Source organism: Lissotriton vulgaris, chromosome 1_1 (genome assembly GCF_964263255.1).
Source record: "Lissotriton vulgaris chromosome 1_1, aLisVul1.2, whole genome shotgun sequence".
Taxonomy (NCBI): domain Eukaryota; kingdom Metazoa; phylum Chordata; class Amphibia; order Caudata; family Salamandridae; genus Lissotriton; species Lissotriton vulgaris.
In genome coordinates, this window is record NC_141685.1 from 1,439,256,078 (window position 1) to 1,439,280,961 (window position 24,884).

General features: G+C 43.6%; 1 protein-coding gene across 1 annotated transcript in view; it reads left to right on the forward strand.

Annotated features, from left to right (window-relative positions):
- Positions 1–24,884, forward strand: part of TBC1D22A (TBC1 domain family member 22A) — a 2,197,648-nt gene that overhangs the window by 1,312,759 nt on the left and 860,005 nt on the right. The gene's annotated exons all lie outside the window — the stretch shown is intronic.

Here is a 24,884-nt window from a genome sequence, read left to right on the forward strand (position 1 = left end):
TGGTCTTCAGCCATTATTGATGGGTCAAGCTGTCATTTTCAGTAATGCCAATCTGTGTTTTTAGTAGGGGAAGCAAGTTTGACAGAGAGGGAAATTACCCAAGCACACAAACTGAGTAAGGCAATCCTTTATCAACCTCAGACTTTCTCCAACTCTTACTGTTTCTCCAACTCTTACGTTTTCAAAAAATATTCCAAAGATTTAACTTCTCAAGTCTAAAGGTTGCTAAGGGTTCTACATGATACTAAAGGTTCTACAATAAGACCAAGAAAGCATTTTGCTTGTGTCTCTACTTTGTTCTGCAAGATTTGTTTTCCTCTGTTGCTCAGATTTTCTTCTGAGTGTCTGCTGATTGTAATGAGAGGCCTACAGAGTACTTCCTGCTTCAGAGACCTGGCCATTTTCAGTAAATTATCTTACATTTGTTTCACTAATGAGGTGCATGCTGAAAATGGGAACAATGTTTAAAATGGTATAGTTTTAATGAATTGTGTGACAGATCATGAGATCCCTTCAAGTCTTTGCATCTCCTAAAGAAGAGCTTTCATATAAGCATTTCAGTCTCATAACTCATGTGCCTCTTGGTATCCCTAGCACGTTAAACGAGGCCTGGGCCTTCATTTTACATTTGCTGTAAAGTAAAACACCCACAAAATGATCAAACCTGATGTCCTGCTAGTGGATACTCAGGCACCAACAACAAGAGCTGATATTCAACTGCTAATAAGGGAATTCAAATCAGAATTGTCAGCCCTATAGAAGGACACCAAAACTATATCTGACTTAGATGACAACCTTCAGAAAGCTAAGACTAGACTCGATCAGGTAGAGGCATTTGTAGCTGAACAGGCTCATAGGATGATCTGGCCGAAAGAATACTGATACCGGGGAAGATCTAACATGATGGAATAGATGAAGTACACTGAAATCCGTTCATGTAGAAATAACTTTAGAATCCAGAGCATTAACCCCAAATGTTTCCAACACGGACCCAGAACTACATGTAAAAGACGTTGAGCTGAACCTCAATAGGTCTTTTTTTACCCATTAGATCTGCCAAAAGTTGGTGCCCAGCATACAAGACTACATTTCATCGAAATCAGAGAGACTTCCTCATATTATTCCTCAAAGACTTCCTTTCATTCCCACCATTCTAACCGCCCGACCCCTTCTTCTGGTGTCTAGATTGAAAGATAGGCTTTTCCTCTTACCGTCTCCTTTGTTTTGAGACTGCATGGGAATGGAATTGGCTTGGAAACTGGTATAATTGAAGCCTATGTGTCTCTCTTTTTAAATAGATGGAATTCATGTGATAGCGTAGGACTATACGTATATCTTTATTGTGTAACCATTTAAACAACACCCTTCTTTTAACTCTAGAATTTAAGCTTTGGGAATTTAGTGAAGCTATTTGTAAGACAAACATTTTAAATGAACTAGGTTTGGCTTTGCTTCTGTGAGCTTGTCTCTCCTTCTGTGAGCTTGTCTCTGCCTCTGTGAGATTGTCTCTCCCTGGGTAGTCAAAGGTCAACTCACTGGGGGATTAATTTTGCCAATGGGATTACACGCACTTTTATTTTATCCAGCTATTCTTGATTACTTTAAAATCTTTACCTTCATAGTCAGTCCTAATGACTCAAATCAACTACAAAGATATTATACAGCATAACTTAATGAATTCTCATTTCAGAGAACTTGATAGCATGCATCGTAAGGTTAACCAGCCTAGGTATGCTACACTGAATGGGTCCCGACTGGGCTGCACTGTCTGGCCATCCCAAGTCAATCTCTAAGACAATGGGAATCAAGCCACTGCCATAACTGAAGGTCATTACTCCACATTCACAGTTCAGTCAAGGATGTTGTCGAACTAAATAATCTCTACTGCCAAAAAGGGCATGGGTGATAACGTGGGAAGGTTCTTGTCCTCAGTCTTCAGTTGATGAATTGAGCAGTGCTTCTTTGTCAGTCATCTGTCTTTGCCTGAGTTTTTCCTTGGTACACTTTGCAATGTGCATTTGTTCCATTCACCTAATTGGTTATTGTTTCTTCTCCCTTAGTTGTCTTCCTTTGAACTCTCTTTAGGGTCAGTGATGCTGATTAGATTGCGGGCTTTGCCTGGGTTGTGGCACAAATGTGGTGTGCTCTCAGGGTGAACAGGAGGAGCCAGAGTTACCCCATCTGTTGGAAATCTGTTCCTGGAGATCTATTGGAGTGACTACTGAATTGCTTTTAGAAAGGGGATTTGAAGACCACCACCTATTTGATATTTATCTATTACAGCATTGTCACGGGGTTCAGTGCCCGGTCCCCTGCTTGGCCCCGGATCGGCTAATGGATTCTTCATCTTACCCACAGGAGGACTGCTGGCCCTTTAAGAATAATCGTCCTGTTCAGGAGGACGTGCTTGCCTCTGGACCAGCTGACTTCGGGAACCAATCCGGAGCGAGATTCGGACTTATCAGGGAGGACCCGGAAGACGCCGCGTCGCGGCTGGATGACTCGTGGGATGCAGCGGTTCAACGCCAGGAGCAGAAGTACGTGAGCCGGAGCACCAAGGACGAGGAACCGACGACCGGAAAGGAAGACGGGAACCAGGCGGCGGAGTCCTTCACGGGAGCTGACGTCGAGAGTAAAGAAGACGCCAGGACTGCATCGGACGCGAGGGAGAGACCGACCAAGGAGACGCCAGGAGGCCAACGATACCGCGTATCGCCCAGCCACGCAAAGGAGGACGCGTGGCTTACCCAGGTGCGTGCTCGTTTGGGTTCGCTGTTTCGGGGTAAAAAGGGCGGGAGCGAGTAGAGCTACGGGAGGGGGGGGGTTGTGTCAGTACTGCCTTCAGAGTAGACGGAGTTCTTTGACGCTGTACACCTCGACCCCCGTGCACGGGTAGACGCGTTTTGGCTGGTGGTGGTTCTGACTGTCCCCTCACTCCCTTCCCCTGTCCTCTGAAGAAAGCGTGGCCAGTATCTAATAGCCTCGTTGTTTCTTGTTTCCTTACATGCTTTGGGCTACCCGGACCTCCGCCACCATACCTGAAGTCAAGGAATGTCAAGGACGGACCCAGGACCTCGTACTGCCTAATTATTGAAGTTCAACTTTTTTTTGTTTAAACTCAATAAAATCCTTAAATCGACCCTCTTCAGTGTTGGCTCCTTCCCCTTCTTGTGACCCAAAGATGACAAGTGGCGAGCCAACCAGGAGTGGGCTATTGGTAAGGCTAGCGAACAGGCAGACAGTGACATAGCGACCTTCAGTGCCGCCATACAGCAACAGTCCGATCACCTTACTAAATTAGCTGAAGGGCAAACGCAATTGCTAGCAGTCTTGGGACAAAGCAGAGCAGCCCACCCTCCTGGAGCAGTAGTACCTCTCCAAAAGTATGTAGCAGGGGATGACCCTGTTTCGTTTTTCCTGAATTTCGAAAGGGCGGCCCGGGCTAGTGCCTGGCCAGGGGATAGATGGCCCTTTTACCTGGCTCCTCTACTCACTGGAGAAGCTCAGGCTGCATACCAGTTAGCAAACAAAGACGGAACAGCTGCTTACGGACATGTGAAGCAACTAATCTTGGACAGATTGGGGGTGGATGATGAAACGCATAGAATCCGCTTTAGACAAGAAAGAGGAGCGCCAAATGACGCACCTATAAATTGAAAGACGCAGCGGATAGATGGCTGAAACCACAAGAAGGTAATCTTGATAATGTCATGAACAAGATTTATTTGGAACAGTTCCTTGAGGCTTTGCCCTATGGCACTCAGCGGTGGCTCAGGCAGCATGCAGGATTGACTTTAGAACATGCCATCGAAATGGCAAATTCTTATGCAAGGGCCCAAACAAGACCAGTATTCCGTGAAGCTGAGAAACCTGTTGTTAGCAAATCAACTACAAAAACAGATAAAAAGCCCTCTAGAAACAATGACGAAACCGTTCCATTGAAGACAAGACCCTCAAAGCTAGAACCACCTGTCCTCACAGCTCCCCAGTGCTATGAATGCGGTGAATGGGGTCACATTGCAAGGTATTGCCGAAAACGGAAAGAAAAAGAAGAAGAACCCATGGAGGTTGGGTATGCTCCTCGCGACATCCTGTACGCACAAGAGACAGGACCCACCTTTTATGTAAGTGTCTTAGTAGATGGGAAAAAAACCTCTGCCTTGCTGGACTCAGGGTGTCGCCAGTCAGTGATAAGGAAAAGTGCGCTGAGCGATACCTCTGTGCTATTGGACCATAACGTACGGATAAAATGTGTACATGGGGATGTGCGTACTTATCCTGTAGCCCAGGTCACTTTAACCACTGAGAAGGGGACCCAATTACAGTGCAACTTAGGAGTAGTACCCGAGTTACCTGAATCCCTCCTTATAGGAACTGATAATAAGTGGTTCACCTCTTTAGTGAAGGAAGTTCTAGACAAACAGGGGCAAAGTATGGTTAGGGAGGGGCTGTTAGCTGAAGAACCGTGGTCCACTGATTCCAATTTCAGGGCAGCCCAATTAAACGACGCCTCTTTGGCAACTGCTTGGCAGAGTGCCCTTAACAACAAAGGACAGAACCCCCTTACCTATCCCTGTTTTATTGAACAAAATGGCCTCCTATACAGAGTAGGACAGAAGCAAGCAGCTCCCCAACTGATTGTGCCAACTATATTTCGCGAGCAAGTGATGTTTTTTTGCTCATGCACACCTTTTAGCAGGCCATTCTGGGGCGGAAAAGACCACAAATTCCATCATTGAGAACTTCTATTGGCCTGGAGTGTATGCTCAGGTCAAGAAGTATTGTCAGGAATGTCATATTTGTCAGAAAAGAAACCCGTACATTCCTCCCAAAGTCCCTCTTGTCCCTCTTCCGATCATAGGGAAACCTTTTGAGAGAATAGGGGTAGACATCGTGGGACCCTTACCAAAATCATGTAGGGGGTACCAATACGTCATGGTAGTAGTCGATTATGCGACACGTTACCCCGAGGCGTTCCCTCTTAGGGCTGCCACGACTACTGCCATCTCGCAGAAGTTGGTAGAAATGTTTGCGAGAATGGGATTCCCCAAGGAGGTCATAACAGACCAGGGAACACCATTCGTATCCAGACTTATGAAACAAGTCTGCCATCTTCTCAACGTAAAACATCTACGCACGTCGGTATATCACCCTCAAACCGACGGACTAGTCGAAAGATACAATGGTTTAATAAAGACTACATTAAAAAAACTATTGTCAGGGGATGGTAAACAATGGGACCAACTACTGCCATTGGCCCTCTATGTTTTGAGAAGCCAGTTCCAAAGTAGTCTAGGTACTTCCCCGTTTGAGTTACTGTTTGGGAGGAAGCCCCGGACTCTTTTGGAAATAACTAGAGAGAGCTGGGAGACTACGGGGAAACAAGACGCTGAAGACTTGTTGGACTACTCCCAACAGTTAAAGTCCAGGTTATACAAGTTACGGACATTGTCCTACGAAACCTTGGAGAAGGCCCAGGACAAACAAAAGTACTTCTATGATAAAGGAAAAAAATGGAGAGAATTGAACATAGGCGACTGGGTTCTGGTTCTCCTTCCTACATCTACTCACAAACTCCGAAAGGAGTGGCAAGGTCCGTTCCAAGTAGTAAAGAAAATAGGAAGGACTACATATGCTCTACAACTTTCCCCTAACCGAACTCAAATTTATCACATTAACATCTTAAAGAAGTGGTTGGGGTCTCCTCCTAAAAAACCTGTTGCAGTGTCCTTAGCTACTCCTGCTACTCATACCATAGAGCATGCAGTTGTGAACCCCGACCTTTCAGACCCCAAGAAGGACGAACTGAAAGAGTTAATGATTAAACATCAGTCCATCTTTTCTGACCAACCTGGCAGAACTACATTAGCAGAACACCACATTCCGACCACTCCCGGGGTGACAGTAAAACAAAAACCCTATAGAGTCCCTGAAGCCAGGCGAGTGGTAATAAAAGAGGAGGTACAGAAAATGTTAGAGGCTGGGATCATAGTGCCCTCTAAGAGCAACTGGTCCTCTCCAGTGGTACTAGTTCCAAAACCCGATGGGAGTAAAAGGTTTTGCATCGATTTTAGAGCAGTGAACAAGGTATCAAAGCAAGACGGGTACCCTCTGCCAAGAGTCGATGAATTGATAGAACATCTTGGTGAGGCTCAATACATAACAACTATTGACCTCACCAAAGGCTACTGGCAGGTGCCCCTTTCCCCAAAAGATCAAGAGAAGACCGCGTTCACTACCCCAGACGGTCTGTTTCATTTCACAGTGTTGCCCTTTGGTCTCCATGGGGCTCCTGCTACATTCCAACGTCTTATGGATACGGTTTTAGCCCCATATAGACGCTTTGCAGCAGCCTACTTGGATGATATTGTCATCCATAGTCCAGATTGGCCGACCCACCTACAGCACTTAGAACAGATTCTGGGGGCCTTGGAAAAGGCCGGCTTACATCTAAATTCGAAAAAGTCACGCTTTGCCTTTTCTCAAGTTAAGTACCTAGGGTATGTCTTAGGAAACGGCCAATTGTTCCCCCAACAAGAGAAGGTCAAAGCCATTCAGAGTCAAAGTTTCCCCAAAACGAGGAGGGACCTCAGAGCTTTCCTTGGCCTTGTTGGCTATTACAGACGGTTCATCCCGCACTTTGCCTCCCTCTCTGCCCCTTTGACAGATATGTTGAAAAAAACTGCCACTTCCAGCCAGTTCAAACAACCCTCTTCGGCCGTTCAAAAGGCTTTTCAGGCACTGAAAGATGTTCTTTCCTCATCTCCAGTTCTCATAACCCCTGACTTTGACAAACCTTTTTTCCTACAGACCGATGCTTCAGGGGTTGGGTTGGGTGCGGTATTGTCCCAGGTAGACCAGGACGGGAGGGAAAGGCCTATTCTGTACTTAAGTAGGAAACTGTTTCCTAGAGAGATTGCCTATCCCACGATAGAAAAAGAATGTTTAGCCGTGAAATGGAGCATTGAGAAACTTCACTACTATCTGGATGGTCGTCATTTTACCTTGTTCTCGGACCATGCGCCTTTGCAATGGCTACAGCGAAATAAGGGTCGCAATGAACGCATCTTACGTTGGTTCCTCTTCTTGCAACCCTATGATTTTGAGGTGTGTCATCGGAAAGGCTCTGCTCAGACTAATGCTGACTATTTGTCCCGTTATCCACTTTCCCCCGAACGGGAAAAGTCTAGGGGGGAGATTTGTCACGGGGTTCAGTGCCCGGTCCCCTGCTTGGCCCCGGATCGGCTAATGGATTCTTCATCTTACCCACAGGAGGACTGCTGGCCCTTTAAGAATAATCGTCCTGTTCAGGAGGACGTGCTTGCCTCTGGACCAGCTGACTTCGGGAACCAATCCGGAGCGAGATTCGGACTTATCAGGGAGGACCCGGAAGACGCCGCGTCGCGGCTGGATGACTCGTGGGATGCAGCGGTTCAACGCCAGGAGCAGAAGTACGTGAGCCGGAGCACCAAGGACGAGGAACCGACGACCGGAAAGGAAGACGGGAACCAGGCGGCGGAGTCCTTCACGGGAGCTGACGTCGAGAGTAAAGAAGACGCCAGGACTGCATCGGACGCGAGGGAGAGACCGACCAAGGAGACGCCAGGAGGCCAACGATACCGCGTATCGCCCAGCCACGCAAAGGAGGACGCGTGGCTTACCCAGGTGCGTGCTCGTTTGGGTTCGCTGTTTCGGGGTAAAAAGGGCGGGAGCGAGTAGAGCTACGGGAGGGGGGGGGGGTTGTGTCAGTACTGCCTTCAGAGTAGACGGAGTTCTTTGACGCTGTACACCTCGACCCCCGTGCACGGGTAGACGCGTTTTGGCTGGTGGTGGTTCTGACTGTCCCCTCACTCCCTTCCCCTGTCCTCTGAAGAAAGCGTGGCCAGTATCTAATAGCCTCGTTGTTTCTTGTTTCCTTACATGCTTTGGGCTACCCGGACCTCCGCCACCATACCGGAAGTCAAGGAATGTCAAGGACGGACCCAGGACCTCGTACTGCCTAATTATTGAAGTTCAACTTTTTTTTGTTTAAACTCAATAAAATCCTTAAATCGACCCTCTTCAGTGTTGGCTCCTTCCCCTTCTTGTGACCCAAAGATGACAAGCATAATTTAGAAAGAGACTATAAATTCTGTTCACATGTTCATAAGACACATTCCAGAATCTGTTTCTTTTTGTTGAATAAGTTGGCTCTCGATTTGGTTTTATCGTCCTTTATAGCAGTTGTAGTCTTGTCTGATCATTTTCCAATTACTATATTGCTGGGGATTCACACACCCAAACCTTTGAATGACAGGTTTTGCTGCCTCAATGAAATAGCTCTTAGGGACATAGAGCAGAGGAGCACTATAGCAGAGGCAATACATCATTATTTTGAAGACAATGCCACAAGCAATATGTTGGTTAGCACAGCACAGAATGCCGGAAAAGTGGTATTGGGGGGAGAATTGGTATCTCACATGCCTGCCTTCCATAAATAGCCTAAGCAAAAGAAACACTTTCAGACCCCAAATCAAATAACAGCTGGACCTGTGGAAGACTCAGAAGAAGGACTGCCTTGCTGCCTGAGGAAGGAAGACTGACCCGCTCCTTAAAAGCAGGACCACCAGAGTGACTCCAAAAGGCTAGCTGGCTGGTCTCCTGTGTGCGTTACCTGCCTGCTACTAATGGTTCCTGCTGGAGTGAGTCGTAACCCTCAAGTGGCGCACCCCGTCCCAGGTTCTGCGTCCTTGGAGTGGTGCTAAAGTGACCTACTCCTACCACAACTCAAAACCTGGGACTTGGAAAATTAGATATCTAACTTCTCCGGGAAATCATCAGAATTTCTCAAGGTTCAAAGGAAACTCTTGACTAGGGAAAACCTGGTACCTGTATCCAACCTGCACTCCACTGCAGTCAGCCTTAACTTGTGACTTTGTCCCAGTCTTGCCAACCAGATACCAGCTGCTGGCATGATGTTCTTTTTCCCACTATTTATCACTATTGGCGTCATTTTATTAAAAGTTACTCTATGTTTCTAAATTGGAGTGGGATTATTCTTCTGTTGTGTTTTTTCTTTATTATTGTTTGTGTGCTGCAAAAAGGCTTAAACTCAAAGTTAAGCCTTACTGCTTTTGTGCCATGCTTCCAGAAAGTTAAGCACAGGTTAATTTAGTGAATTTTTAGTGATTTACCCTGACAAGAATTGTGATTATTATCTGAGTGGGGCTGCTGCCATTCTCAACTAATAACCCAGCTTCTTACAAGGGAGTAATGTTTAGTGGCCTACAAATTGAACGCAATCCCATCCCATAATTACCTATAAGAGATCTGTTAGAAATGGGGGTCTCTAGTGGCAATGGTTTGCACCATTAGGGAACTATGCTTCTAGTCAGGCAAAGGGGGATACACTCCTAAAATAACCCCTGCTCATCCCCTTGGTAGCTTGGCACTAGCAGACAGGCTTATCTCAGAGGCGGTGTGTAGAGTATTTGTGAACACATACAGTAACACAGTGAAAACACTACAAATGGACACCACACCAGTTTAGAAAAATAAGTATTCTTTATCTAAACAAGACCAAACGGCAAAGATCCACAATACAGTATCAAAAATAGGTTCTTCAATGGTAGAAATAGTTCAGTTCAATGCAAATTGTAAATGGAACACTTTTCCAACAAAGTACCTTAGATGCTTCACGCAAAACAAACAAAAGGGCCGCAGGGAAGGTGATGCGTCAGTTCCTTGCTTCGGGGGAGGCGGCGCACCTGTTTCTTACTGCAGCGCAGGGGAGGCAATGCGTCTGTTCCTTACCGGAGAGGAGGGGATGTGTCATTTTTTTACTGCGTTCCGGTTACAATGCAACAAGATGGTGCCTCGATGCGCGGCGACGATCCGGTGTGATGCGACAAAATGGTGGCTTGATGCGATGTCACGATCCAGTCATTGCATGAATGTTTGCAGCCGCACTGCAGGTGCTGCTATGATCTTCTCAGCGATGCATCTGGACTCGGTGTGGTTGTGACGTGCTTCTTCTCCGGGGCTCGGCAATGCATCTGGATCAGGTGCTGATGTGGCACGTGTCTTCTCCGTGACTCGGCGATACTTCGGGAATCGGTGCGGATGCGACATGCTTCTTCCTCGTTGTGTCGATCTTCCAGCTCCCAACAACAATCAGTCTCTAGAGGTCCTAAACAGCAGCATGCACATCTTTGCAGGTTGGAATTCAAAGCAAGGGAATTCAAGGGAGATGGGGTGAATTCTCTGAATTCCTACGACTTCAGACAGGAGGCAAGCTCAATTTCAAGCCCTTGGAGATCTTCCTCAAGATGACAAAGCAAACAGCAAATTCCTTTTCTCCTTTCCTTGGCAACAAGTAACCACTGCAGGCCGACTCCAAACAGCAAACAGCACTGGGGCAGTAATCTTCCTTCAGCTGCTCTGTTTTTTTCTCCTTGGTATGGGTTCCTCTTGAATTCGCAGTAGTGATCTAAAGTTATGGGGTCTGGGTCCCCCTTTTTATACACACAAATCCTTTGTCTCTGAAGGCAGAGAGTGTCTGTACCCCGCCAAAACCAGTTCTGTACTCTCTGGTGCAGCTTCCTGGCAGGATGTGAGACAGCATTGTTGAAAGCAGACCTGGCCCAGGCAGGTGAAAGGAAATCTCCTCCCCCTATTCTAAATTCAACCCAGTTCCCATTCAGCCCAGCCCTGACTCATCCGACTGCTGGAGCCACAGCCCTCTCCCAGCTCCTGTCACTCATAAGCAGGTCATGTAATACACAAACCTAGCAGAGGCACACTGGATAGTTAGGCAAGTAAATACCTACTTTCTAAAAGTGGTATTTTCAAACACAGAATGTTAAAATCACCCACACTTAAAGATGCACTTTAACATTCTAGGTTCAGGCATACTAATATTATTTTCCTATCGTGTTCCATGGGTTAGTTATGTTAATAGGATGTTATAATCAAACTGCCCATTCTGGCCTATGGGAACAGATAGCCATGCAATAGTGAAAAACGAAATTGTCAGTATTTCACTATCAGGGCATGCCACACACATCAGGGTGTCTCCTACCTTTTACATACAATACACCCTGTCCACAGGAGTACCTTGGGCCAACCTTAGGGGTGCAGAAGGTTTGGGAACTGGCAAGTGTGTGCACTTGCCTGTGTCGACATGGCATGGCAGTCCCAGAATGCACACAGGCTCTACAATGGCAGGCCTGAGTCACATTTCACAGGCTGCTCCTGTCCTGTGGGTGGCAAAATCAGTGCTGAAAGCCCACCAGCAGCATTTGATTTACAGGCCCTGGGCACACATGGTGTTCTGTACAAGCAGCTGACAAGTAAATAAAATAAGCCAATCATGGAATCACTAATCCATAGCACAATTTACAACACGGAGCACTTGCACTTTAGCACTGAACAGCAGTGGCAAAGTGCCCAAAGCATCTAGACCATCAAAAACAGATGAGGCAACAGCAAAAAGTGGAAGGGAGACTCACACCAATGGTGCCAAGTCTAACAAGACCGGACCCCAGCGCGATCGGCAGAAGCGGAATCCTGACAGGCTTCAGGGGGTTTACCACCTTAAAACCCCCCTTTTGCATGATACAACTTGTGTGGGCTCTGAAGCCCGACAAAGGCGGAGGACCCGAGGACTCCGAGATGGTCAGAGCGTGCAACGCAGCAACGGCGGAAAGAGCTGGCGGAACCCTGGGTTAGGTGCGGCAGCTGGAAATCTGCGTGGCCTTCACAAACACTCACGGAGGCCCATAGAACCGCCTGAGCCCACGAGCCACACAGATGTAGAGGGGGCATATTTCTGAGGGCAAAGAGCACCAGGTTCAGAGCTGGGAGTGCTGAGAACGTCCCTCTGAGACTACGGACCACCGTAGAGCAGCGCCAGGAGTGGTGATAGCCTAAGAAATGCAGAGGGCTGACGGGCTGAAGAAGCACAGTCATATCAGCCTATGGCGAAGTAGCTCCTCTCTAATGCCTGAGCAAGAGAGCCCAAAGGGGTGCCTGGCCAGGAAATAACATTGCAGCACAACTGAGAAATATGGGCAAAGGGACCTGGTGAGTAGGTTTCCCCCAGGCCCAAAAGAGATAGATGCACAAGGGTCCTAATGGCAGTGGCAGAGGGAGGGCCAAAAGTGGTAGAGGGCAATCAAGGGCCCAGAATAAGCTGCATGGGTGGCACACTGCCAGTGAGAGTGCACTCCCTCTATGGATAAAGATCATCGGTCCCTGTGGGTCCCTCGGATTTTAATTTTTTGGGCATATTCTCTCGTGGAGGACTGCGGGATAGTGCAGTGTGTCATCCTTTAGTCTCTTAGGGCAATTGAAATCAATACTCTCTGTGAGCCTTTTTTATGAAACGCGCCTGACCCCAAAATGGTGTGTGCAGAAGATCGTCACCAGGGGACAAAAACAATCACCCTAAGCGAGGCTCCTTTAGCATCTACAGCTTGAAAGCAGCATAATTGTTTGAAATAGCCGCAACAGCTCAGGTCACAAAGGAAGACCTCGTTTAGCGTCACAAGCAACCAAGAGGGATACTAGAGGCGCCCTGCCCTGCCTGATCCTTATCATGGTGGCCATCTTTCCCCCTGGCAGCTATAATGCAGAATTACTTAACCAATGACCCAACTCACATTTCCCCTTCTCCTGTGAGGGTCTTTCTCTACCAGCCCGACTGTCCCTAAAATGGCCTCCATAAGTGTGCCCTTGTCCAAAGCACTCCTAATCCCCTTGTTGGGGATGGATCCAGCATTCATGCCCTGGAGTCTGAGACCCCTCTGCGAGAGTCCACAGCGACAAGGAAGTCACACATAGCGGAGGACTGGGAAAGATCCCCTCACCTCTGGGAGCCGTCTCCTACCCAGACGGACGTTGGACACTGTGTTCCGCTGGGTTTCCTACCCCCTCCCCTACCTCTTCCCTCCTTCATTCTTTAGAGTGGGCCCCTGGTCAAAGCACTCCACTCCCCTTGTTGGGGAGCGATCCAGCATTTATGCCCTGGAGTCTCAGAGACCCCACTGAGAGAGTACACCGCGACAAGTGAATAACACATAACGGAGGACTGGGAATGATCCCTTTACCGCTGGGAGCCATCACATACCCAGCTGCATGTCAGACACTGTTACTTCCTCGCCTCCACGCGGTGTCTCCTACCCCTCCCCCACCTCTTCCCTCCTTCATTCTTTGTTTACCTCCCCTATGTCTTTCCTCTCTCCCCTAATTTCTCTCCCCCTGCCTGCTTTGTTTATCCTAATGCCTGTGCTATGCTTTTGTAACTCATGTAAGTACGCTCCAGCAACTGATGTAACTGTGTTACTATGTTCTGAAACAATGTTCTTCCTCATGTAAAGCGCTCTGATACCTCCGGGTCTAGCCAGCGCTATATAAAACTTTTCAAATAAATAAAATAAAATCACAAGATCCAAGGTGGCAGGGGTATTCAAAGATAATGTTACAAGACATGCTCCAAACATTTATTGAGCACTACTCATCTCTGAGCTATAGACCCTCTTTAGATGAAAATATTCAGAGGACATATCTAGCAGACTAAATGCGCCTTGGGAAACAATCAAGGCATTCAAATTATTGAAGGCTTCCATTTACCCACTAGAGATTAAAGTAGCGGTCACGGGGATGCCACCCAAAAAAAGCCCCAAGTCCCATTGATGCCAGAAATGGAGATGAATAAGAAAATAGTAGGGTGATACATAGAGCTCCTGATGAAAGGCCCCTTGACCCAGCTGGACAGCAAGGCATGATACATGTCAACCTCTAAAGAATAACTGATGTTCAGTTGGGCCACACTAGTTTTTCATCTTGTCATAGATTACCTTCAGAGAATAACAAAAGTACGTTCTGGCTATCTATAGGCAATTTTGGTTTACAAATATCACCAGGAGTATCCTTTTCAAGATGCATGGGCATTCTCCCAACAAAGTGACATGCTAAAATGTATCACTGGGTCGAGCTCCACACTAGGCGGAAATGCAATACCCAGGTGGGTACTCAAAAAGTGGGCTTTTTGGTATAGATCTTTTCTGGCACTTGTCTTAATAGAGTTGAGTAGAACTGGTGGGGAGAATGAGTGTTGGATGTAGGGAGATAATTAAAATTAAAAAGGATTTTTTTTCTTCCTGCTTTTTCGTCCTTATTGTGAAAAAACAGCACAACATTATTTTTGTTTGTAAGCAGTTAAATTCCAGGGGATATTTGATGGACCGCAAACACCCTCCCATTCCTCCTTCTGATTTGTGGTTAATAAGTCCGGACCTGATTAGAAAGGGAGCAATGCACAGAGTGTCTGGCTCCTCATATGTTGATAAGAGAGAAAAGGGTACTGATGGAAAATGATTAACCACCACGGCCCCAAAGCAAATCTACTACCATTAAGGTGGAAGGAAGGGGATGCTAGAAACCACTTCTAATAACTAGTCACTCACGATTGTGGGCTCTACATCACAACCACTGGGGTGGTCTTATGACTAGGGAAGAGAGAGATTAACTGAAACGTTTATAACATGGACTCTGTATTGTTAACACATTTGTTAGTGGGTTTTACCACAGGATACTGAAGCTTCTTCTTAATCAAGTCTATTGAGTCACTTTATATTGCAGTATAATCCACAAAGATGATGTAAACACTGAAAGCAACACTTGCCAGTGAATTCAGCTAAACTGTTGGTGCCAGCGTGTGGACAAATCAAAGTAGTTACCATCATATCTCAGTTAGAACCTTTGCAGGCACAGCTTTTCTTTATTTCAAAGTGATCTGCTATGCATCACAGTAGTTTCTTAGAGGTATTTGGTATTAAGCCGACTGCAGTTGTGGCAACAATGCCTTTTGACTTGTCACTATACCTATAATCATTGCAATGTGGAAGATCTCGCGGCACTTCACTATCCCTGTTGGGCTACCACAATTCCTTCCTTTAGGTGCAAAGCTACAGCCATTTCCGCTGGTTGGTCAGGATTTGAGCAGAGCTGCATGCTGTTCCCATATAGAAATCAGATGTCTTTTGCCATATCAAACATTCCTGATACGTGAGCTCTGCAGCACACAGGATAACACATTGCTACTAGTGAACATAATCACGACCCCTGTTTCAACAGAACAGTTAATCCCAGTGTGCCTCCAACACTCTTCCCAGCAGTTAAACAACCTAGAAATGTGCATCATGCCACAATAAAAATACCCTGTGACTTATCATTTGTAAAGAGGCTGGCTGTCTCTTTAAAGAAACTAATTTACTATTTATTTTCTCTAAACTGGTCACTTTGCTCTCTTTCTCGATTGTTTTTTTTCCACCAGAGGTGCGTCTTGAAATCTTTTAATCGTTTCACTTCAATATAATTGCAATGCAAATCTTTCTTGTGCATCTCTAAATAAACTTCGATTTGGCTGAATCGGATTTGGATAATGAAATAATGAGATACTGGTTGTTCGTCCCTTGAAATTGAAAAAAGATTGAGCCTTTACAGAATAATGTGTGTTTTATCATGAATTTACTTACACAGATTCAGTCTGATGAAACGTCTGTACAATTAGAATGTGTTTATAAATGAATTCCAAGTGAACTGCTCTAATATATAATTTTCAAACAATCGTATTGTGCTTCACTTCCACCAGTGCTACTCTACAAACAACACTGGAGTGAGACAACTACAGCGCTGGGAGTTGTCCCAACTGAATCTTCACCTATGTTCATTAAAAAGATAGGTATTAAATAAAAGTAACATGGGCTCCATTTCCCATTCCATCCACCATCATTCCCTAAGTAGAACATTCCATCCACTCCCCTTTGCATCCTCCTACCCTAGTAGAACAATGAACCTTTAGAAGTGAATAAAGATCTGCCACTCTGTTTTACCCTCTTCCAGCTAGTAAGGTTCACTCAATCGATAGTTCACGCAAGAGAGTAATGGGGGGCAAAAATATCCACTGAGGTTGTGATTCACAAATGGTATAGTGGTAGGGAAAGGGGTACAAGGTGAACACAAGTGATGCCCTCACATGCTCTACCTGGCTTTCCATGCATAACACAGCAGCAGGTGTAAACCTGCCCCTTGCATGTCACCATTAACCACATGGGCAAGATGATGGGGACACCCTCTCCACACCTACGTCACCATGGGAGAAAACTGACATTTTCTGACCTTACCGGTCAGGTATTGTTCAAATTGAATATTTATATTTAGTTTTCGAATGTAAATCTATTTTTCACGACTCGTACTTTATAAACTGTGAAGTATTGGTTCTGCAAATCAGACCTGGACATGTGTGTCCCTTTCCTTGCAGTGTTCATTTGATGTCAGTACCGAGCTTGGTCAGGACTACCATATGAGAAGGGGTGTACCCTTTTAACAATTTGAGCACAACTCTCTGGCAGTGAGGGATCTGCTATAATATTTTACATGCACATCAGATCTAGTGCAAAAATCGAGGCCGAGGTGAAGCTGGACAACACAAATGTTAAACCAGTGCATTTAGCTCATCCGCATCTGTGTGAAATAGTGCATGTACAAACTATAGAGTCAGGAAACACTTATAATGAATCAGGCGATGTGTTCACTGTTCATTCATATATGCCACTCTCAACTACTGTTGGCATGGAGCCATATCGAGTTTGGATTAAGGGCCCTGAATTTAGATTTTACCTCGCATGGCTTAGAGTTAACACTATACATTTTTTAGGGTCCTTCCCTACTACAGATACCTGGTTTGCTTCATTGCCGTGTTGTGCATTTGACTGGGTGTCTCCTCAAACAAAAAAACACTTTGTTTTTTTGCACACCCTACTCCTCTATTAGAAAACGTTTTCTTCTCACTATTTTATGTGGTAGACCTTTTAACACATATCAAGAGGACTTGCTTTTTTTTACAGTCTTGTGTCTCCTTCGATATGTTTTTAAAGTTCTAAAGTTTACAGTGCATGCTCTGAAATTATGAACGAAATATGTGTTATGAAATTGGACTAAGGACAGATCTACCCTTTGATGCACAGCACACACATTAGACTGCCGCCTATTGGACATTATATGACATTCTGCAAATAGATTGAGAGTTATTTTTACAACTAATGCCTCCTTAATCAAGGGTTTTAATGACTTTTTTTACCTTTTAATTCCTTTTTATGCAGGTGGTTAAGCGAAATTGTGCATGTTCGCGACATGTTGTATACTATTTTATTGTGCTTTTATGGTCACATATTTGACCGAATAAAGATGATGATGATGAATCAGGCAATAATACATGGTTTATTTTCAAAGTCGACTGGCATCCAGATGTAGGCTATGTTGTGGTTTCTAAGGCAGACAGGCCCTGTTCCACGGATACCTGTGTCATCAAATGGCCAACCCAACTAGAGGGTTTCACTTATAGAATACAACACCTCAATTTTAGGTAGGCTAGCAAGGCCCATAACTATAGTTCGATATACCATTCTCCTGTACACTTCGTAGTGTGTGCAATGTGTGCCACAAATTGCAAATACCGCTATTGGAGGCTATTTTCCTTGTTTCACTTGGATGTGATCTTAATTATGTATCCCTGGCAGTGTTGTCACTACAGCTTCCCCTCAGCTGCTCTTGCATCCACACTCAACAGGTTACCTGCACCTTCAGACCACCAACCACTCATGCGGCTTGATTACATATAATGGGCACTGTCCCAGACTGTAGTCTGGCACACCTACATTCTGTGTGCCTGGCACATACCAGAACAGTGCGCATTAGGCGGAAAAAAACAATTCTCCATATCACTGCAGGTGGCAGACTGCAGTGCTTCAAGACTGTCAATGTACCAATGCAAATGGTCACAGCCTCTCTTTCGGCATATTTGGGGGGAGCACACTACCTAAGCTACACTTTTGAGGTGATACACAGTAAGTATGCCTCACGCGAGCCTCTTTTCTGCTGTCCCTGTGTCAATAATATCCTCATATCAAAGGGGATACCCGTTAAACCATATAGGCACCCAGGAATAGAAACTGAACTTTTATATAGTAATGCCTATGGTACCAATTCTCTACGCCTATTTGTTCAGACAGATACCGTGAATAAACTGTCTTCAATTTTAGCCAATAAATCTAGTTAATCGAACCAACAATCTCTCATGGTTCATCCAATCGCTATCTATTCAACTCATAAAATGAAATACAACACAATTAGGTTTCTTTCAACTGCTTTTAGTCAGTCGTTTTTTTTAGAAAACATAAATTGTTCTTCATATTTCTTTTCTATTTACTTCATCATTTGTTTTTTACATATATATACATTCAAATCATAATTTTGAATCTTTGTACATTTTTTACATTATACACAGTATCTACAGCAAAAAACACAAGCACAACATACAGAAAACACTTTTTTTCAGTGCCCACTTATTTGTAACAAAGGAAAGGTATAGCGCATATTTATCAACCTTATTCTTTTTTCATGGTCATCACAACGTTCAAACAAAAAAGAAGCCGGGAAGAAATAGTCCTTTGTACTTCCCTCTCAGATTGTGGCTCTTAAACAACCGTTTGATTAAATTCTATCTTTTAGTGATGCCAACATAAACTACAGTTGACGCGTTTCAGCCTATATTGTTTAGGCCTCTTCAGGACTTGGCCAGCAATCAAATATTTTCTACAAGAATACAAATAAAATCAAAACACCATATATTACATATATCCAATTACTAAATCTTAAATCACAATACACATTACACCACCTAATTAATCAGAAAATCCCGAATGTCCTACAATATATTGTTAACTCATACCCTAGAGGTGAGGCAGCAACCATTTATCAACCGAATAAGTGTATTCAAACAAGTGAATTACTACAAAAAAAGGGAAGGCACAAGCAACCTAAACATTAAACTGTTGCCTTGCCTAATCACATTATTCCTCAATTAAATACCAGAAAATCAATCGTGCTCAGTGCCACAAAGTAAGAGAGTCAAAAGAAACAATGCCCACTCCACTCCAGTGAGTTAGAATTGCATGCGGTCCCCCAGGGGGGTAACATTTTAATGTAACTACCTCCACAGGTGTCTCGGTGGCTAACCAAGCAAGCCCCGGACGCTCTGTACAGCCTGCCCAGCCGGGCTGGCTGTAGGCTAACGATGCGCCCTTTCTCCAATTCTCCTCACAAAACTCGCACCAGCCTGTTTTCTGCAATAACAACCATAATTACGATGTATCCCATCAGCGTGCTACGATAAACCAAGTAAGACCGTTCTGTACAATGAATATTACGTACCGAGGATTCTAAATGTCAAATATCTGCTTCCCTTCTGTGGTGATTCAGCAGCGCTCCGTAGAGAGCTAGCAGCGTGGTATGCTAATGGTGCAGGAAACTGGTGCCCGGAAGTATAAACAAGGTTAATTACCCTTGTCTCACCGCACAAACAAAGCGCAGCCAGTGCTAGGGTGGTGAGTTCAATGGAAACAGGACTCCTCGCTCTAACGCACTCACGGGCTGCCATAGTCAAAGAAGGACTCCGCTGGGTCCTACACTTGTCCTTTGCTAAAAATAAAGGACGGACTATTGAACTAAGGCAACGAACAGTCAGCATCTATTTAAAATATAATATTACCATCCTGCCAAATAATCCCAAACCCCCTTTATACATCATTATAAAAATTGAGGAGGCAATAATGAGGGAATTGTTATTTTCGGCGGCCGGGGGCATCGCAAGTATTTAGGCCACAAGTATGATTAGCTCTAGATCGGGGGGCACAATCAAAACTCAAATTAAAACACAAATTTATAAAACCAGTCTCTAAGTGTGGATAAATACCTTATATCCCATAATTCTGTTTGCCTTGCCTCGTACTCTAAGTAATGCAAAAATAAAAATAAAGATAATAAATATGCAACCATTACAGACTCCTATTAAGATAGCACCGTTTATAGGATGAACAAAATCACTATAGTTTATAACAGTAAAGCCCAGATCTCATCCCTGTCATTTAGACCAGTTCTTGACATTTGATATTTTTCTATCATCCTTGCTTCAAGATGATTACGTTTGTTTTCACTTTCTCCCTTCTGTAAATTACTGACACCACATAGTACAGTCCAGTATATATCCTTTTCAGAGTGAATATGTGTTTGGTTGTGGCATTTAATTCTGGATTTGTGTTGCAGGATACGAGATTTAATTGTTTGTGTAGTTTGGCCAATATAAAATTTATCACAGGGGCACTTTATGCAATATATTATATTTTTCGAATTACAATTCGTAAACGATCTTTGTACATGAATGCTCCCATTAATCGTCACATCTTTAGAATCTTCAGTCAGACAACACGCTGAACAATTTTGGCACCTATAGTGTCCCACCACTGGGGGTAGGCTGAGTAGATCCCTTGTGTCCTTGGGAGGGGCCACATTCCTTAATGTAGTTACTCGTACTAACTGATTGTGGACGTTTGAACCTTTCTTAAACGCAAACAGTGGTTTCGGTATCTTGAGTCCCCCTAACAATCTCCAATTCTGTTGGATGATTTTCTTCACTTTGTTTACCCTTGGGTCAAACGTTAAGACGCACGTAAGTGGCATGTTCGAATCTTTATCTTTAGGTGTTAAAAGGGTTTCTCTTGGGGTGTACCAGGCCCTCTTCAGTGCTATTTTAACAAGTTTTTTTTGGATACCCACAGGTAACTAGTTTTTCTTTCAATATGTTTGCATGAACAAAGTAATCCTCCTTGTTGGTACAATTCCTCCATACACAGAGGAATTGGCCATAGGGTAAATTTTATTTTAGTGTGCGTGGATGGTTACTTGAAAAATGCAACAAAGTATTGCGGTCTGTTGGCTTAGTGTATAGGCTCACTATCAATTTCCCTTCCTCATGTTTAATATATACATCAAGGAAGTTGATTTGGTTCTGATCACTTGTAATTGTGAACTTAAATTCACGTGTTCTGTCATTTAGCCAGTTGTGGAATTCTATTAGCTGACTTGCATCTCCCCTCCAGATCATAAAGATGTCATCAATATAGCGACGCCAAAAATCCACTGGATGTTTATATGAGTTGGTGTCGCTATAAATCCATTTTGCTTCAAACTGGGCCATCACCAGGTTGGCTATTTCAGGGGAAAAGCTGCATCCCATGGCTACTCCAGAGATTTGAAGAAATAGACTGTCTTTAAAATTAAAGAAATTGTTCTTCAGACACAGCCTAGCCAGGGTAACAATGAATTTAGTCGGCAGCTGATGGGGTCGTTCTCATAGTTCTAGTACAAATTCCATTACACTCAATGCCTCATCTTGAGGTATATTAGTGTACAACAATTCGATATCGAAGGTGTTAAGTCGTTGTTTATTTGGATCAAAATTATATCCCTCCACCTTCGCTATCAAATCCATAGTGTTCCGAATATAGGCAGGTATCTCTTTGACTATGGGAAGTAAAAACACATCCACATATTGTGCAAGTGGTTCCAAAATCGACCCGGACGCTGCCACAATCGGTCTTCCCGGGGGATTTATAAGTGACTTATGTACTTTCGGAAGTACATAGATATTTGGGATCTTCCTTTGATTACTATTAAGGAAGTCAAATTCGTTCTTACACAGCCAACCCTCATCTAAACCTTCTAGGGTAATTGTTAGGATCTGTTCTTTGAGTATTGGTGTCGGGTTGATAGTAAGTGGCGTGTAAAACTGTTGGTTAGACAATTGATTCTTGATCTCTTGCTCATATTTTTGCGTGTCCCACAGCACGATTCCACCGCCCTTATCAGCTGGTTTAACCATTATATTAGCATTAGTCGATAGGCTTTTTAGAGCTTGCATTTCTCCTTTACTGCAATTAGCATTGTAAAAGCATTTCTTACTTTGGTATTCGTCCAGATCTTGTAGTACTTGATTTTCAAAAATTGAAATTTCAGGATGTAACAACACACTTTCACTCAATTTTTTCTTCAAACCACTCGTATTAGTTTGATTAATTCATTCCCGTTCTAAAAAATATGCTTTTATTCTAACTTTTCTCAAGAAACCAAGTACTTCTATTTTGGTCTCTATTTGGTTTTGTAACCTTGTGGGGACAAAAGTAAGTCCCGTTGCTAGGATAGAAAGTTCCTCTTTGGTAGGGATGTAATCAGAAAGATTATAAAAAGGGATGGGTTCCTCCCTCCGTGTACCCAGATTGAAATGTCTTAGCGTCTGTATGTCTTTTTCCATGTTCTGAACGGTTCCACTTCTTGATTCAGATATTGGTCCCCCTGCTGGAATAATCCCTGTGGTGGGTACAATCCGCCTGATAATTGTATCCTCTCTATCTGGCACCCCCGCCCCATGGTCGAAACCTTCCTCTGTTTAGAAAAGGAGGTCTCTGTCTTTGGTACTGAGGATAGGGGTGATATCCGCTATTTGACCCTTGACTTGAATCTGAGGACGTATCTGAAAATGTGATAAATTTGTTTCTAGACCTACCACGATACTGTAAATTTAAAGAGTTTGGGTTATTATTGGTAAAAAAGTCTTCTTTCAAAAAGGGATATACTTCTTCCACCTTAAAGGTTTTAATGTCTCTGGCCACCTTTGCGATTTTTAAATTGGTGTTATGAATGGCAAAATCTGCAATAGTTTTTTCAGCCGCCTCAAGTAACTTTTTTGCGTCCTTAATTATTGTATCTCCCAAAATTTCTTTTTCAAGTACTTCTATTGCTTTCAATTCTTCTTCATTTAATCTAAGTGCAGTTTCTACTGAAAGAGCCATCCAGTCAATTGAACATTTGGTCCCTACCCCTCCGAATCTATTTAAGTATGTCTTATCTGTTATAAAAATGACAGGAATGTTCTTGACCTATAAGCCAACTGGTATTGTATTGTTTTTTAGATGTTCAGATAGTACCTGTGCATGTAACTACGTCCTAATATTCTTTTTCTTAAGTTGTTTCACTTTCTCAATTTTGTCTACATTCATGACCTGTGCTATTGTTCTGTCACCACTGAGAAGTGAAGGAGTCTTTGACAATAGTGTACTTATTTCTTCTTCGCTATAAGTAACAGTGGTAGGTTCTGACATATCTATCTATGTGAATGGTGTGTGTACGTGATTAAGTCTTTACAAAAAACAACAAAAACGAAAAAACTATTTCCCAAAATAATACACAGATAGAAATAGGATGAATTCCACAATACATTTACTATTCTACTTAAGACTCACACTTGTGAGTCTGTTGGACAAACAATTAACAATTCTACCCTCACACTTAAAGACGTGTAATCAAATATCCTCTTATCAAAGGGGTTACCCGTTAAACCATATAGGCACCCGGGAATACAAACTGAACTGTTATATAGTGGTGCCTATGGTACCAATTCTCTATGCCTATTTGTTCAGACAATAGGCGTAGCAAATTGGTACCATAGGCACCACTATATAAAGGTTCAGCCTGTGTCAATAATAGGCATGAGGTCAGGGCCAAAAGTATTCCCTCAGTACATGGAACTAACCCCATACAAATGAGGGTACCGTAACTTAAGAGGGTGCACTTGCAAATTTACATCCATTACAGAATAGATTGCACCACTGTCAGCGGCCCATTCAGTAACAGAGTATGCAACAAAACCCATGTACTGGAGTCTGTTGTGTCCTTGGACTCATGTTATATGGCTCCTGATCTGTTTCTTGACATAAACGCGGCCCTTAATTTTAGCTGAAAGATGTCCATGGCTACTATTCACTATGGGCAAGCCCCAATACCCTGCTACGGTCCTCTTGGTTCTCACTAGGCCTGGGTGAAATGTAAATTATATCTGCATAATTTCGGGAATTGCACCATTACGACTTGTTATGTAATTTTGCACCAATTGTGATAAAGATTTACTGCAAACACACAGGAACAACAGAATGTGAGCGACTGGGGTTCAGTATATTTTAGCGAGATATGCGCCCTTGCATCAAAAGTTGCAACAAGGATTCATTTCTCTCTAAAATATATAGCACTAAATGATAGATGTGAATGTCTTTTTGCCAAAATTTCCCATAATTACGTAAAACAAATGTATGCTGTATTTCTAGGTATAATGTACAAGCATGTCCCTACAGTTATCCAATGTTCGCCAGCAAGCCTTCTTCTACCCCACCAAGTTTGGCTAATTGTTTACATTTAAATAGGTTCAAAGTAAATTGTGTGTTTCAGAACTTCAAGTGGAATATGTGTGATATGAAGCGCTACAGAAAAACTAAGGCCATTGTGTACTATCACATTTCTCCATAGTCAAAGAATGGATAAAACACTATGATACATCGGGCCCTAAGAGAGTTGTATACATAAAAGTTGCAATCCTGCTTGTGCAATGGACACAATTTTTCCTTCAGCTCCAATTGTACGACCATGGCTACAGTGGTATGAGTCTAGCAGTTAGGGTAGCTCAGTGAAATAAAGCATTCACTGCTAAATTCTGTGCATTATTTAAAGATTACAGGTTTGACAGAACATGCATCCTCCCAGGCTGTCATTCTTCCGAGGTTGACAACATTAATATCATTACATAGGGAAATACTAACACGTCATAACAGTACTTAGGATATAGGTGTATTTAAATATTTAAGTGCATTCAGCCTTATCATTGTGGAAATCATTTGTTTCAAAATTAACACTGCGTAATAAGGCAGGCCGCGCATTTTTTTCTGTCTGATGTCTTAGATGCTTTTGAATCCTCTATGAAAAAACCTAGCAAGTTGTGTTTGATTGTCGAAGAAAAATATGCAATTTGACCATATAAAATTCCTATTGAAACTGCCAGGGACGGGTTCTACCAGTGCAAAGTTTTCCTTACTGAATTCTTTTGCTAGATTACAGATGTACATACAGTTTAGAAAGCACACTTTTAGTACAAATTAACATCATGTAGATCATGATGTCAG